General features: G+C 44.1%; 1 long non-coding RNA gene and 1 other non-coding gene across 2 annotated transcripts; one reads left to right on the forward strand and one right to left on the reverse strand.

Annotated features, from left to right (window-relative positions):
• LOC112472934 lies at positions 1–1,810 on the forward strand. The gene is made up of 2 exons (XR_003043833.1): positions 1–98; positions 418–1,810. It is a non-coding gene; the product is annotated as an uncharacterized LOC112472934 (long non-coding RNA).
• Positions 1,811–3,572: 1,762 nt separating this feature from the next.
• Positions 3,573–3,691, reverse strand: LOC112473090. Its single transcript, XR_003043906.1, has one exon. It is a non-coding gene; the product is annotated as a 5S ribosomal RNA (ribosomal RNA).
• Between the last annotated feature and the right edge of the window lie 8,948 nt (positions 3,692–12,639).

The raw sequence follows: 12,639 nt of genomic DNA on the forward strand, positions 1-12,639 counted from the left end.
ACCTCAACCCCAGTGCTCCCCGAAATTTAAGAAACTTTGTCTTCCATACACTTTCTCCTGTCAAGGCTGAGGCAGCAAAGGAATCACCTAAGCCACAGGTAGGGAATTTTAGAATTGATTTGGTAGCTTTCCAAAGCAGAGTTTACTTTTTTAAATTAAAAAAAAGTGTGTGTGTGTGTGTGTGTGTGTGTGTGTGTGTGTGTGTGTGTGTGTGTGTGAGTGAGTGAGATATCCAGCTTAAAGGCTTATGTTGCAGTGTTAATTTTGGATTCCCCAGTAAGGTACAAGGCATATATATTTTTTCTGTTGTTATTCATCCATGATTTAACTGAGTTAATCAATTAGCTGAAGAGCTAATTGAAGGCAAGCGCTTGTATGAGAGTCTTGAGCTACCTTGACTCTGTCTTTGCTCTCTAGGTGAGGAGAAAGGCTCCATCTTTAATGAAAACGCCTTCACCTAAGCGCCTCAAAACAAGTGAAAGAACTTCAGAATTGAAGCAAAGTATCTTCAGGTACTTGGAAAGCTAACACCATCAAGGGTGCCAGCACCTACATTGAGACTGCTTTGAGAAGTTTTTGGCATTGAAAGAGAAATCAATGCTCACATGGGTGATTCTTCCCTTCCTTCATAATCAGTGCATTGAGACTGTCAACACAGATTCCAGGTTTTTCCTCTGCACGGTTCTGGACATCTCTTTCCTAGTAGTGTTTCCTGGGTTGGCCACTAATTTTAATTCTGCAGTGTTTACAACATTGACTTGGGTGAAGATTTACTTCCTTCATTAAATATTTGACATTTTATCCTAGCAGCTTCCTGGGTTGATACCTCTTTGTGAAAGGGGTGGTTAGAGGAGGAGAAGAAGGAGGAAAAGTGTGGCATTATAGAAAATTAGAGAAAGCAGTGACTGTGAATACCAGCATGACTCCTTCACACCCCTATGATCTGTACCACGGTGACTGGAACTCAGTGAGAGGCTTCTTGGAGGACCTAGGAACCAAGAGATGGGCTGTTCCATTAGTCTTGCCCCTTCCATTTTTTTTGTATGCCTCTTCCCAAGACAGCCCAAGTTTCCAAATAAACTTTGCTTCCTCTATAATAAGGACTCAAACTGGTACCCAAGTCAGAAAGACCTTGGCCCCAATTTTGGGGACTATGAGGATGAAGATAAAAGGATTACTTACACCCAGAGTCTGTCCATATGAGATATCCCATGGGGCAGAGAGCCTGCTCCCGGGACTGAATTATTGATTTTAAACAGTGTTGCTCCAAGACCTCCCTTCTCATCCTGACAAAAAGAAATATAACCATTATTTATTGTATTCAACTGGGTGGAGTTCATCACCAGTCAGAGGACAACTTAATGCATCATTACTTATTTTGAGATACCACCATGAAGTTTAACCAAAATAGTGTTAAGAGAATTGCCATCACTCCTGAGTTTCCCTAAACTACCATGAGGCACTCAGATTTTAGACAGATATATATTTTTTGTTCTCTCAGAACTGAGCAGCAATGTTGTTTTAGGGAAACATTCCATGTGAATGATGAGGTTTCACTGTTGGGAGCTAGACTTGGGAAGTTGGATGAATTACACCAATTTTTGTTGGCAGGTGGGAAACACCAATTTAACTGATGCAATTAGGGTGTCGGTGTTCTCCATTTCTTTCTAATACACAAGATGCTGACTTTGACAGAATTTATGTTTGTATATTTGTAATCTTTAATGGGAAAAATGTATATAAAGGTGTTTTAATATGTATGTAGTTTTTCAATAAATCTCAATGCCTTGAAGGCAGGATTTGCTGTCCAGATTGAGTGTCTGTCTAATATTGAGGAACATGTTGAACGCTGTTTTTTTTCCTCACATTTAATTTTTATTTTGATTTTCTTAATGCTTTTTTTTTTTTTTGCAAGGAGCATTTTATTTTCAGCCTATCATAAGGAAGCCCTCTGGGTCTAGAGTGAGAGAGACTGTTGTAGTTGTCCCTACACTGGCTTCTCAACTCCAGTGAATTTATCAAATGACCAAATGTTTTGGGTTCAGTGCAGGTAAGAACAGTTTATATAAATAGTACCTGTTGCTACAGCCCTGTGATTGGCAGCCACGAGTCCAAGGTGAGAGTTATTTCTCTTCACTTTGAGTCTTCTCAACAGTGCTGGGCAAAAGAGAACAGGCCAGGAGGGCTTGATATTTCTCCCCCATTGCTTTCCTGTATCTTTTTTGTGGAGAGAGATAGAGACTCTTTGGAACTGACCAAATCAGAGCCTGAGAAATCTGGGAAGCAAATGGTTTCTGTTCTAGCCTCCAGAAAGAAAGCACTCTTTGGAAAAAGAAAAGTTGAATCTTAAGGTCTGAGTTATTTTTCCTCATGCCAGCATAGCTGTCATAAGTTAAACTAAGCCTTGATCTTGGTAACAGATTTGAAGTGGAGAGTTGTGACCTTACTCATATGCCCTATGTCCAAAGCATTGAGCCATCAGCCTCAGCTCTGTTTTAATGAAACTGAGGCCCCATGACTTGCTGCTATGGCTCCTGCTAGGACTAGCTCTACTAGTTTGGAAATTACATACCTGGAGGGATATGAGTCTGGGAGACAGAGTATGCTCAGTTTCAGTCCTTTTACCTCTTCCTTGTTCTACACAACAGCATAGGGACATATGATGTTTACTTCATTTAAATAGGTCTCTGATCTCATTAATTGTGTCCATGATTGCATAAGCCATTCTAGGGTCTTTTCCATTAAGCACCAGGTTATATTCACCAAAGCCCTATAGAGACAAGGTGCTCAGCTCCCTATGTATCCCTTATCTTCACTGCTTCTCTGCAAACTTTGCTCCACTTCAAGAATGTCTAATGGCCCAGACTGGGTATTTTTGATCTCTATCTCTTAGAGTTGTCTAACTGACAGGGCTTCCTGTCCTGAGACTTGTGCATCTAAGGATAAGGGAGAGTGCTTCTGGGAGGAGTATTGTCATGATATCTGATTATATCATCGTCGAGATGGTGTTATATCTTCTACCTTGTATCCTACTCACTGCCTGGCACATGGCCTGGAATGTAGTGTTGCTCAGTAAATGTTGAATGAATAATACCACACCTTTCAGAGCCTCCATTTATATCTGTAAAATGAGGATAGTAATTCATCCTGTCTCAGGGCTGCTGTGAAACTTAAGTTGAAAATGTACGTGAATACGTTATGTCAAGTGCTACTCCGTAACCATAAGAAATCGCCAATGTCACAATAACATTATGTTTTGTGGACCACTCCTTAAAGGCCCGTTGTCTCATAAGCTTCTCAAAGTTAACATTTTTTAAAATGTAATCTTCTCTAAAAACCTGCTAATCCTCCTGTGTTTCCCATTTCAGTAAAAAGTACCTCCACACACCCAGTCACTCAGGCTAGAAACTAGAAAGACATTCCTGACACCTACTTCCTTACTCCCATAATCAGTCTCTAGGTCCTGTTATTTCTACTTTTTTATTTATTTTTTAGGCGAGGCAACCCTTGGTTGACCTCACAGATTGCAAGGACCTTGTCAGCTTACAATCCCTAATTTTTAAAATTTTTTACACCTACAGCACCTGGTCTTCCTAGGTGGTCTCCCATCCAAGTACTAACCAGGCCCAACCCTGCTTAGCTTCCGAGATCAGATGGGATCGGGCTTGTTCCGGGTGGCATGGCCATAGACAACTACCTTTGAATTACATCTTAAATCAGCTCACTTCTTCCAGCTCAGTAGCCAATGTCCTCTTCCAAGATTCATAACTTGCCAGGTTACTACAAATGTATATTTTGGGTAGTGCCATGCCTGGCACATAGAATAACTCAATAAATATTTATTGAGCAATACGTGATCTGAAACCTGGAAGAGTTAATGGTGAAAAGCTTGCAGCTGAATCCCCTACAAAGAAGCTTTCTAGTATAGGATAGAATAGAGGTGGTTGCTATGTGAGACCTTAAGTCCTTGCTCGGCAACTGACAAGTGACATGACCTTGGATAAGTCATTCTCTCTGAATTTTTTTCCTTAACTGGAAAATGAGGCTAAATTGAAATGGCTTGATTTAGTTCACAGGGTGATGGTTAGGATCAAAGGGACAAATTAATGTGAAATGACTAAGGCCGAGCTAATGCCGGCTATTCCACTGCTGAGGAAGGGGTGGTGCTGATGCCTCTCTATAGTCTGGCTGAGTGGGAAGGAGATGCCAAGCCTCACCAGCCTCCACAGCTTCCAGCCCATGGGCCGATCTCAGGACCAGTGATGGCTAGCTCTGTGCCAGGACTTGCGAGGGTGGTCGGGATGGAGATCTGCTCGTGTATCTGTACTCACAGTGAGCTGGAGAAACAGGTACATCTTTGTATATGGCTGACGTCACCCCAGATTTTATTTTTTGAGACCGACGTACCAGATATCTCCGTCCCAAGTAGTTGTATCGTCTTAGGCTGTACTACCCACGTCTCCTCTTTCTGTTCTCTTTTTTCACCTTAAAGATTTTTCATTTTCAGTTTATTGATCTAGTTCTTGCCTGTGGTGGGATACATAATGGGAAAAGGGGGTTCCAAGTAGCATAGCCTAAGGGTGATTGGCAGAAACTATGAGGCTGGACACCTGGGTTCTTTCCCTTTATTCTAGAAGGAATGGCAATGTTATTCTTGATAGCTGGTGGGCTAGAGGTGGAGGTGAAGAGGCAGCTCCAAGCTCCAGGCTGGAGAATCACTGGACCTAGTCTAAGGGGTGGAAAGTGCTGGGGCAGGGTTGGGAGTGAGTTGTGTAGATTTTTCATCCTCCACCTCTCTTTTTCTCAGAGGCTGAAAGAAGGAAAATAGCTGACTGCCCACCCCTCTCTTTGTCTTGTCTAATTTAACTTATGTTATTTATCAAATAGACAGGTTATTTGGAAAACCAGATGGACCCAGGCAAAAATCATCTGAGTTTTCCAAATGTGAAAAATTAGGTTCTGGGGGCCCAGGAGGAAAGGCGTGTGTGTGTGTGTGTGTGTGTGTGGTTGGGAGGGGGTGAAGAGTATTGAGAGTACTTTTATGTCTCTGTAGTCAGACCCAGAAATTGCTCCATGACATCTAAGCTTCCCCCCTCCCTCTTTTTCCTTCAAGTTCTTTATGATTAGAATATAAATGAGAAAACTAAAATCTTTATGTTGGTGGCTGGGAGTGGTGAAAGGTTTAATTGGCCAAGGATGAGAACTTGTCAGGGCTATAATAGAACAGCTGACAGCTTTCTCTGTCTCTCCAGCTCTCACCTCCTACAGAGCCAGTGGGTTAGCAAGAGGTACAGGGTACAGAGAGATTTCTGGAGCAGAAACCTCCACTTCTTGTCCCTTCAGTGTTGTTATCTCAAAATGATCACAGCAACTGGGAAAGTTAGATGTAGAAGAAGAACTGACCCTTTCATAACTTCCCAATGATCAGATGGCCAAAGAACACTGGAGATTAGAGGTTGTCTCTCCATTAAATATCCAGGGAAGGAGCTGGCTCTGTGGTTACAACCAGGAATGTTAAAACCCATGGTTCTGCTACCTCCAAGCAGCAGAGCAGCAACCTTATTAGGAAGGAATTGAAGCAGCAAGTGATGGAGGCACAGTTCTTGGCTGCAACAGAGGAAACGTTCTGGCTGAAGGCAGAGCAAAAGCCATCTCTCTACATACACACATGCACATGCACGGAACAGAGCCAAGACCCTTTCTGGCCCGAAGGATCTGGCAGCAGCAGTAGCACTTGTCTCATTGTGAGTGTCATTTTTTAAAAGTGTTGTTAGACTGTGAAAGCCACTTAATAACTTGATCTCATCTGAATAATCTGAGTTAATACTAATGCCACAGTTGTGAGGATTAAATAAAAAGACATTTGTAAAGTGTCTGCCTCCAGGCCTAGCACAGAGTAAAACTCAGTGAAAGTCAGTTGAATGAATTAATCCTTGAATCCAAGCATTAAGGCTCCCTTGACCATTTCCAAAGGCCGGAGTATAACAGCTTGAATATCTGAGACTTTTGGGCTGTCTCATTGGGCCTGGAGCCTGAGAAATGACCTAACCCTGCCATTCATTTAACACATGTTTAGTGAGTATCTATGGTGTTTAGGGTAAACCTCATGATGAACCACCCCATCCCTCTTCGATGAAGGCCTTGTTGGGCCAGCTACTGGGAACACTTCCCTCAGACAGCCTTAACCAGTCAGCCCCTTTGGGGACTGCCTCAGCTGCAGAGAACACCTTGCCCAAAGTCATGCCCCTTTTCAGCACAGCCCACATCCAGTGACAACAAGGGTATAAATACCTGGCCTCAGCTCATTTCAGGACAATTCCGAAGGGCCATTCTCTCTTCAGAGCTCCCCTAGGGGTTAGCAGAGATTATCATAGACCTGTATGGAAGTTCAGCTTGTCTCCTCCCTTCTACAGATGTTGATCCAAAGAGCACTTTTTAATAAACATCCTGCATGCTAAACTGAGTCTGCTTCCTGGGAAAGCCAACCTGCAAGTGTGCTAATCCTGGTGGCCAAGGCTTTAGGACAGGAAACGACAGACTCCTTGGCAGTTTCTATCATTTGTTTCCAAGCATTGGAGGTGTTGATGCTTTTTTTTTAATGTCCACCAGAGGGCAGCAGCATCAAAGCAACGTGCCCTCCGGAGGCTTAGCGAAGTGGGCTGAGGACTTTTTCCGGTCCCCTCTCCCCTCCCACCACAAGTGTCAGTATTAGGCAGGATCCCTCCCTTAGTGTGTCCACCCTCCTGTCTAAGGGGAGAAAACTTTCTGAAACTTTCTAGACCTTAATTTTGTCAATCTCAACACCCCCAGCTCTCACACAGCACCAATCCCCCAGCATCTAAGGCCAATCTGTAACCCCTTCCCCCTCCTCAGCTGGGCAACCTCCTTGCCCAGGATCTCCCAGCCCTCCACACTTACCACCCTCAATAGATTTGTTTTCTCTGTGACAGGGTAATTATGAGCTTGGGGCCAGGAGGCCCAGGAGCCAGTCTGAGGATGGTCACTTCAATCTGGTTCTCCCTGTTCTGCTAACATTATTGATTTTTAGTTTTATTTATTATGATGATGTTTTGTGTGTGATCTGGCCCTGATAACATGAGATATGGAGGCGAGAGGGCAAGAACACGTTTATTCTTGTCACAATTTAGTTTCTCGAAACCACCTACCTACCTGACATTTTTTTATTCTACAGGTTTTATAGTATTTTTTGTTTACTTATCTTCATTCTGTCCCCTAAAGCCAAAAGTACTCCCAGAGATTCTTCCAGGAACGAGAGCCAGATGTGGCTACAGAATGGGGCTGGGGAGAGAAATGGGCACAGCAAACATGGCATTGTTCGTTAGCCATTAACTCTTCCAGCAAGCCTTTATTGCATTCTCATTACCTGTCAGTTATTTCTAGGCTAAGCTCCCCAACTCCAGGCCTGTTTTCATTTTTCCCCATACCATCCCACCCCCAGGGTTGTCCTGAGTCAGGCCAAGCTTTTTTTTCTTTTTTTTTCTACATTGGTTTCTCTAGCTGTGAAATGGGTGAGAGGAAAAACCTGGTCAGTAAAGTCTCAGAAAGAGGGATTGAGATTGGGTGGACCCAATTCAAAGGTTGCCTGCCTGACCCTCAGGATACTAAAGGCCTCCCATAATGTACTCTACTTCCTTATAGGGAAGAGGAAGGGCAGGCTTTAGGCAATAAATCACAAGTAGGAGCTGGCGCTCTTAACCTCTTAACTGGGATGATTGCCATGGGAATCAGCTGAGGCCAAGGGCGATTTGTGGGGCCATGTTCCCCCAGCCTGTTTTCTCTGTGTGAGCCAGGGGAATGAATAAATCATTGTTCAGGGGCGGGATGCAGCTGCCGGGCTCCTCCCCTCGGCACATGCCCCGACTTCAGCTCCTCCATTGAGGGCTGCTGGAGCAGAGCGGTTTATACACCCAGCTCCCCAAATCCTATTGAGGCCTCCTCCTCTGCACGAGCCACCGGCTCCAAGTCCATTCAGCCTGGCCCTTTGTGCTGGAGGTTAAGTGGTTACATGTGGGGGACACCCAGAAAGGACCTGTCAGGCCCTGAAAAGCTGTGCTGATACCGAGCCCTCCTACTGATGAATGGGGTGGGTGGAGGAGAGGTGGGCGGCCAGAGGGTGGGGTGGGGAGAGGGCATGTGGATTATGGAGCCCACAGAGGCAGCTGCTAGGAAGGGGGTGGAACAGGCTCCCCCTTCTCTCATTCCTCCTTCAGCTTCTCTGTTGTGTGCTCTGGGGTGTTCAGCAGCCTCGGAAGCTTGGATTTGTTTTTTCTGGACTCCTGGTGAAAGAGTAGTTTCAGAGAGACCACTTAGCACTTGGTCTGCATTTATCACAAGGGTGCATTGGAGAGAAGGAGTCCACACTACCTTTTATTCTTCCAGCAGCTCCAAAACACTCCTCAGTTTCTCCTTTTTCCCTTTAGGTGTGGGAGGGTAGGTGGGTGGGGATTCATCTCCTAGATTCATGTGGTGCAGTGGATTTGAAACTGTCCCACTGAGCTTTAAAAGCTTCATCACAGTCCCCTCAGGAGCCGTTTACAGCAGAGGGTTCAGGGGAGGAGAGAAGATCTCAGACTGGGTGTATTGCTAAGAGTTTGCCTGAAAATAAAAGATTGTAAGGCTTCAAAATTTTTTTAAAATTTCAGATCTGACGTATCTCTTGCTCCACTTTACAGCTGAGGAAACGGGTGGGAAATGACCTGTCTTAATCACACAGCAATTTCTGGGTAGGCTAGAGTGGCACTTCACGTTTAGAGGCAGAGGGGCAATGGATGAAGAAAATAATGAGGTCATCAGCTTTGTGGGCTTTCCTTTCGCAAGATGAACTAATTCTGGGGAATGATTTTCCTTCTAATCTGCCTCAAAGGCTTTCTGCTGTGCCAAAGGGGCTGTGCCTGGTCCTGGGAGCCCAAGCAACAATGTTCACATTATAATGTTATTTATCAATGTTCATGGCATATTATCTTTATTTAACCTAAAAAGGTTTAAATGATTTGATTTGCTGAAGTTCCCAAAGCCAAGTGAGGAGGCTGGCAGATAATGTGGGCTCAGGAAAAGAGAAGAAAGCAGGTAACAATGTAGCTTGTACTCCAGGACTAGAAGCTTGTGCTTTGTTCTGATGTGGACACTTTGGGGGCTTCCTCAGTCATTTCCCTGCTGCCTCTAGGAAGAAGCCTCAACTCCTGGGAATGGTGGTGAAGACCTTTCACCATTTGGCCCACTTTATCCTCCAGCCTCATCTCCTACCTCTGTTTCTCCCCAAGCTCCAGTCACATTAGCCTCCTCTGTGTTGTCTGAACACTCTAACCACACACACCAAATACAGTCTCCTCTACCTTCTGCTTTCTCTTGGTGAGCTTCTATTCATCCTTCAAAGCCTGGCTTAAATATCACCTCTGTGAAGCCTTTCCTTACCGTCTTTTGTGCTCCTTACTTTTGCCTTCTAGCTATGTTGCAGGGCCCATCCCATTGTATAGCCCGCCTTTTTTCATTTCCCTTTCTAAACAGGGAGCTCCCTGAGGCCACTGCCAGTTCTGATCCTGCTCTGAATCCCCAGTACAGTACCTGACGAAAAGTAAGCACTCTATAGCTGGGTGCTGAATGTGAATAAATGGACAGGAAGGGGCGGGTCTTTGACATTGAAACACCTTGATCCTACCCACCTCTTTCTTCCTGGAAGGACTGACATTGAAAAATTATTCATCTACAGAGAAACTCATGCCTGTCCTATTTCTTGGAGTAGAAATTCCTTTCATCTTCTCTTGTTTCCTTGCCTGGCTCTGGCTACTTGCTGCTAGCCTCTCTTGGCTCTGGCATCTGTCTCCTTGCCAAGATATCTACTCACTGCCCACTGCTGGATCTTCATGATGGGCTGGCCTGCTGCACAGCCCTGTTCAGGCTGGTACTGACCATCTCTGGTGATTTGGGTGTCCCTGTTAATTAAGTCTCTGCAATCTAAGTAGCCACAGATACCCCTTCACCTAGCATGACTGATTCCCTGGTATCCTGACTGAGGAAGCTTCTGGTGAATGAATAACAGACATCTATCTGTATATCTGCTTTTCTGTGGTCATGTAGACATAGGTGCCTCTGCCGTTCTGGGTTTTCCAATTCTCCAGGCTCCCAGCACTTTGAAAATTAGGGAGCGGCCAGACCCACTATATGAGTACTTCGTTAATTATAAAATGTTACTGTATCCCATACAACATTGCCCTTGACTAAGAGAGGCTATAACCTGATGCCATTGGAATTCATTGGACTTATCAGGTATTATGTTATTTAGAGCATCTAGATATAGAACAATGGAATGAACAATTGATGACTCAGCTATGCCAGGTTGGGTGCCGGCTGCTCTGCTGAGTACTATATAGGCTTTAAATCAACAATCTATATAATTATTTGTCTTTTGTAGCCAGAACATACATGAAGAGGTCGAGGTAGGTGTGGCACCTTACCATGATTTTGCCTAATGACTTTCTCAAAGAGTTTACTTCCTGTCTCTGACATTCTAGATTCCGTAGACCAAGAGGTTTCAGCATCTAGGGAGGAATGTTTCCAATCAGGGAACACAAAGATGATTCTATTGCATTTCTAGCTTCTCATAATACTAGAGGAATAGAAGAAAGGAGGTCATAGTATAGGCTGGACTGATAAAGGGGAAATAGAGTTGCTACTACTTAATGGGGGTTAAAAGTCATGAGTCGGTGCTCTATTAATCAGGATTCTTTTGATTGCCAGTGAAAGAAAGTCCCCTCAAGTTATGCATGGCAAAATAAAGGTCTTATTGAAAGGTATACAAAGGCCTCAGGACACAGGGACTGGAACATCACCAGGACTTGTCTTTTGTCTCTGCTTCTGTGTGTCAGCATCATTTTCTCCGACTACAAACTGACTTCTACTCATCAAGGAATGTGAATGCTATAGCCCTAGGCTCATATCTTCCCTCCTGTGTCTTTAATTTTATTTCAGAAAGTTGCAGAGAAGGACTCTGACTGACTCATCTGGAGTGGAGAATCCTATCTCTGGACTCATCAGTCTCCCATTTTACCCACATGGTTAGAATTGGGAGAGATAGAGCCAAAGGAGAGGTGGAAACTGTTCTGGGCCCACCCATTAGTCAGATTACATTATGGCTTTATGGAATGGGAAGCTCTATATAACTCTAGACCACTGAAGCCCAGAGCCTGTAGGAGTGAGGATTTGGATCACCTCATTAGGAAGAAAACTCTGGCGAAAGGCAACGGAAACTTGTAGAGGATAAAGGAAAAGGCAAGACTAGTTAGGCCTGAGGACCTAATGTAAAAATAGGGCTGAGGTCTCTGCCTATATCTTCTTAGCTGGAAGAGTGTCCAAAGGTTGAATTACTTTTGCCTTCTCCTTTTTGTTTCCTTTTCTCTCTTAAATTATGAGTTGTCTTAATCGTAGGATTCCCCCAGCCTTCCGTTTTCCTTATTTTTGTACCCGGGATTCGTTGGCATGGTTTAATTTGGCATTTAGTCTCTAGGTTGCAGAATGAGTTGGAATCAAGTTGAAACTGGAAGAGGATGCCATATCATTGAGATCACAGACTGGAATTTTTCCTCATTAAAAAACAACAACAAAAAACCACCACCACCACTACCACCAACAAAAACAGCAAAAGAGAGAGAAGAGGGAAAGACAAGGTATTTTAAATGTATTATGATTCAAAGATGAATCCATATTAGTTTAGTTTTGAAATGGGGCGTGGGCGTACATGAAGAAGGTGGAGCCAATTGCATAGTTTACTCAGTAAAATGGGGGTGTGGAAGGGACCTCCTGGAAGCTTATGTGCCTGGAAGGCTAAATTTGTCCAGTCTTTCTGGGGCTGCGAGGGAAAGACAAGGTATTTTAAATGTATTATGATTCAAAGATGAATCCATATTAGTTTAGTTTTGAAATGGGGCGTGGGCGTACATGAAGAAGGTGGAGCCAATTGCATAGTTTACTCAGTAAAATGGGGGTGTGGAAGGGACCTCCTGGAAGCTTATGTGCCTGGAAGGCTAAATTTGTCCAGTCTTTCTGGGGCTGCGCTTTCTATCATTAAAGTCAGCCATTACTCTGTTCTTTTGATTGCAAACTGGACCCCCAAACTATACCCCAAAGAGGAAGGGAATGAGAGGATCAGGCTTCGGTAAGTAGAAACTGAGAAGAGCTCACTGCACTGGGGTCACGGAGGTCTATCATTAAAGTCAGCCATTACTCTTTTCTTTTGATTGCAAACTGGGCCCCCAAACTGTACCCCAAAGAGGAAGGGAATGAGGGGATCAGGCTTCGGTAAGTAGGAACTGAGAAGAGCTCACTGCACTGGGGTCACGGAGGTGTTCCCTGCCCTATGGGAAGCCACCCTGGCCTGGGGACAGTAGCCCAATGCTTGTCTCAAAGCAGATTTTCTTTCTTCTCTTAAAAATGTAGCTCTCACTCAAAAACAAAAAAACAAACAATCCAATTTAAAACACGAGCAGAAGACATGAACAGATACTTCTCTAAAGAGGAAATATAGATGGCTAACAGACATATGAAAAGATGCTCAAGGTCGCTAATCATCAGAGAAATGCAAATTAAAACCATAATGAGATATCACCTCACATCTGTCAGAATGGC

This window comes from Pteropus alecto, unplaced genomic scaffold (genome assembly GCF_000325575.1).
Source record: "Pteropus alecto unplaced genomic scaffold, ASM32557v1 scaffold39, whole genome shotgun sequence".
In the NCBI taxonomy this organism is placed as follows: Eukaryota; Metazoa; Chordata; class Mammalia; order Chiroptera; family Pteropodidae; genus Pteropus; species Pteropus alecto.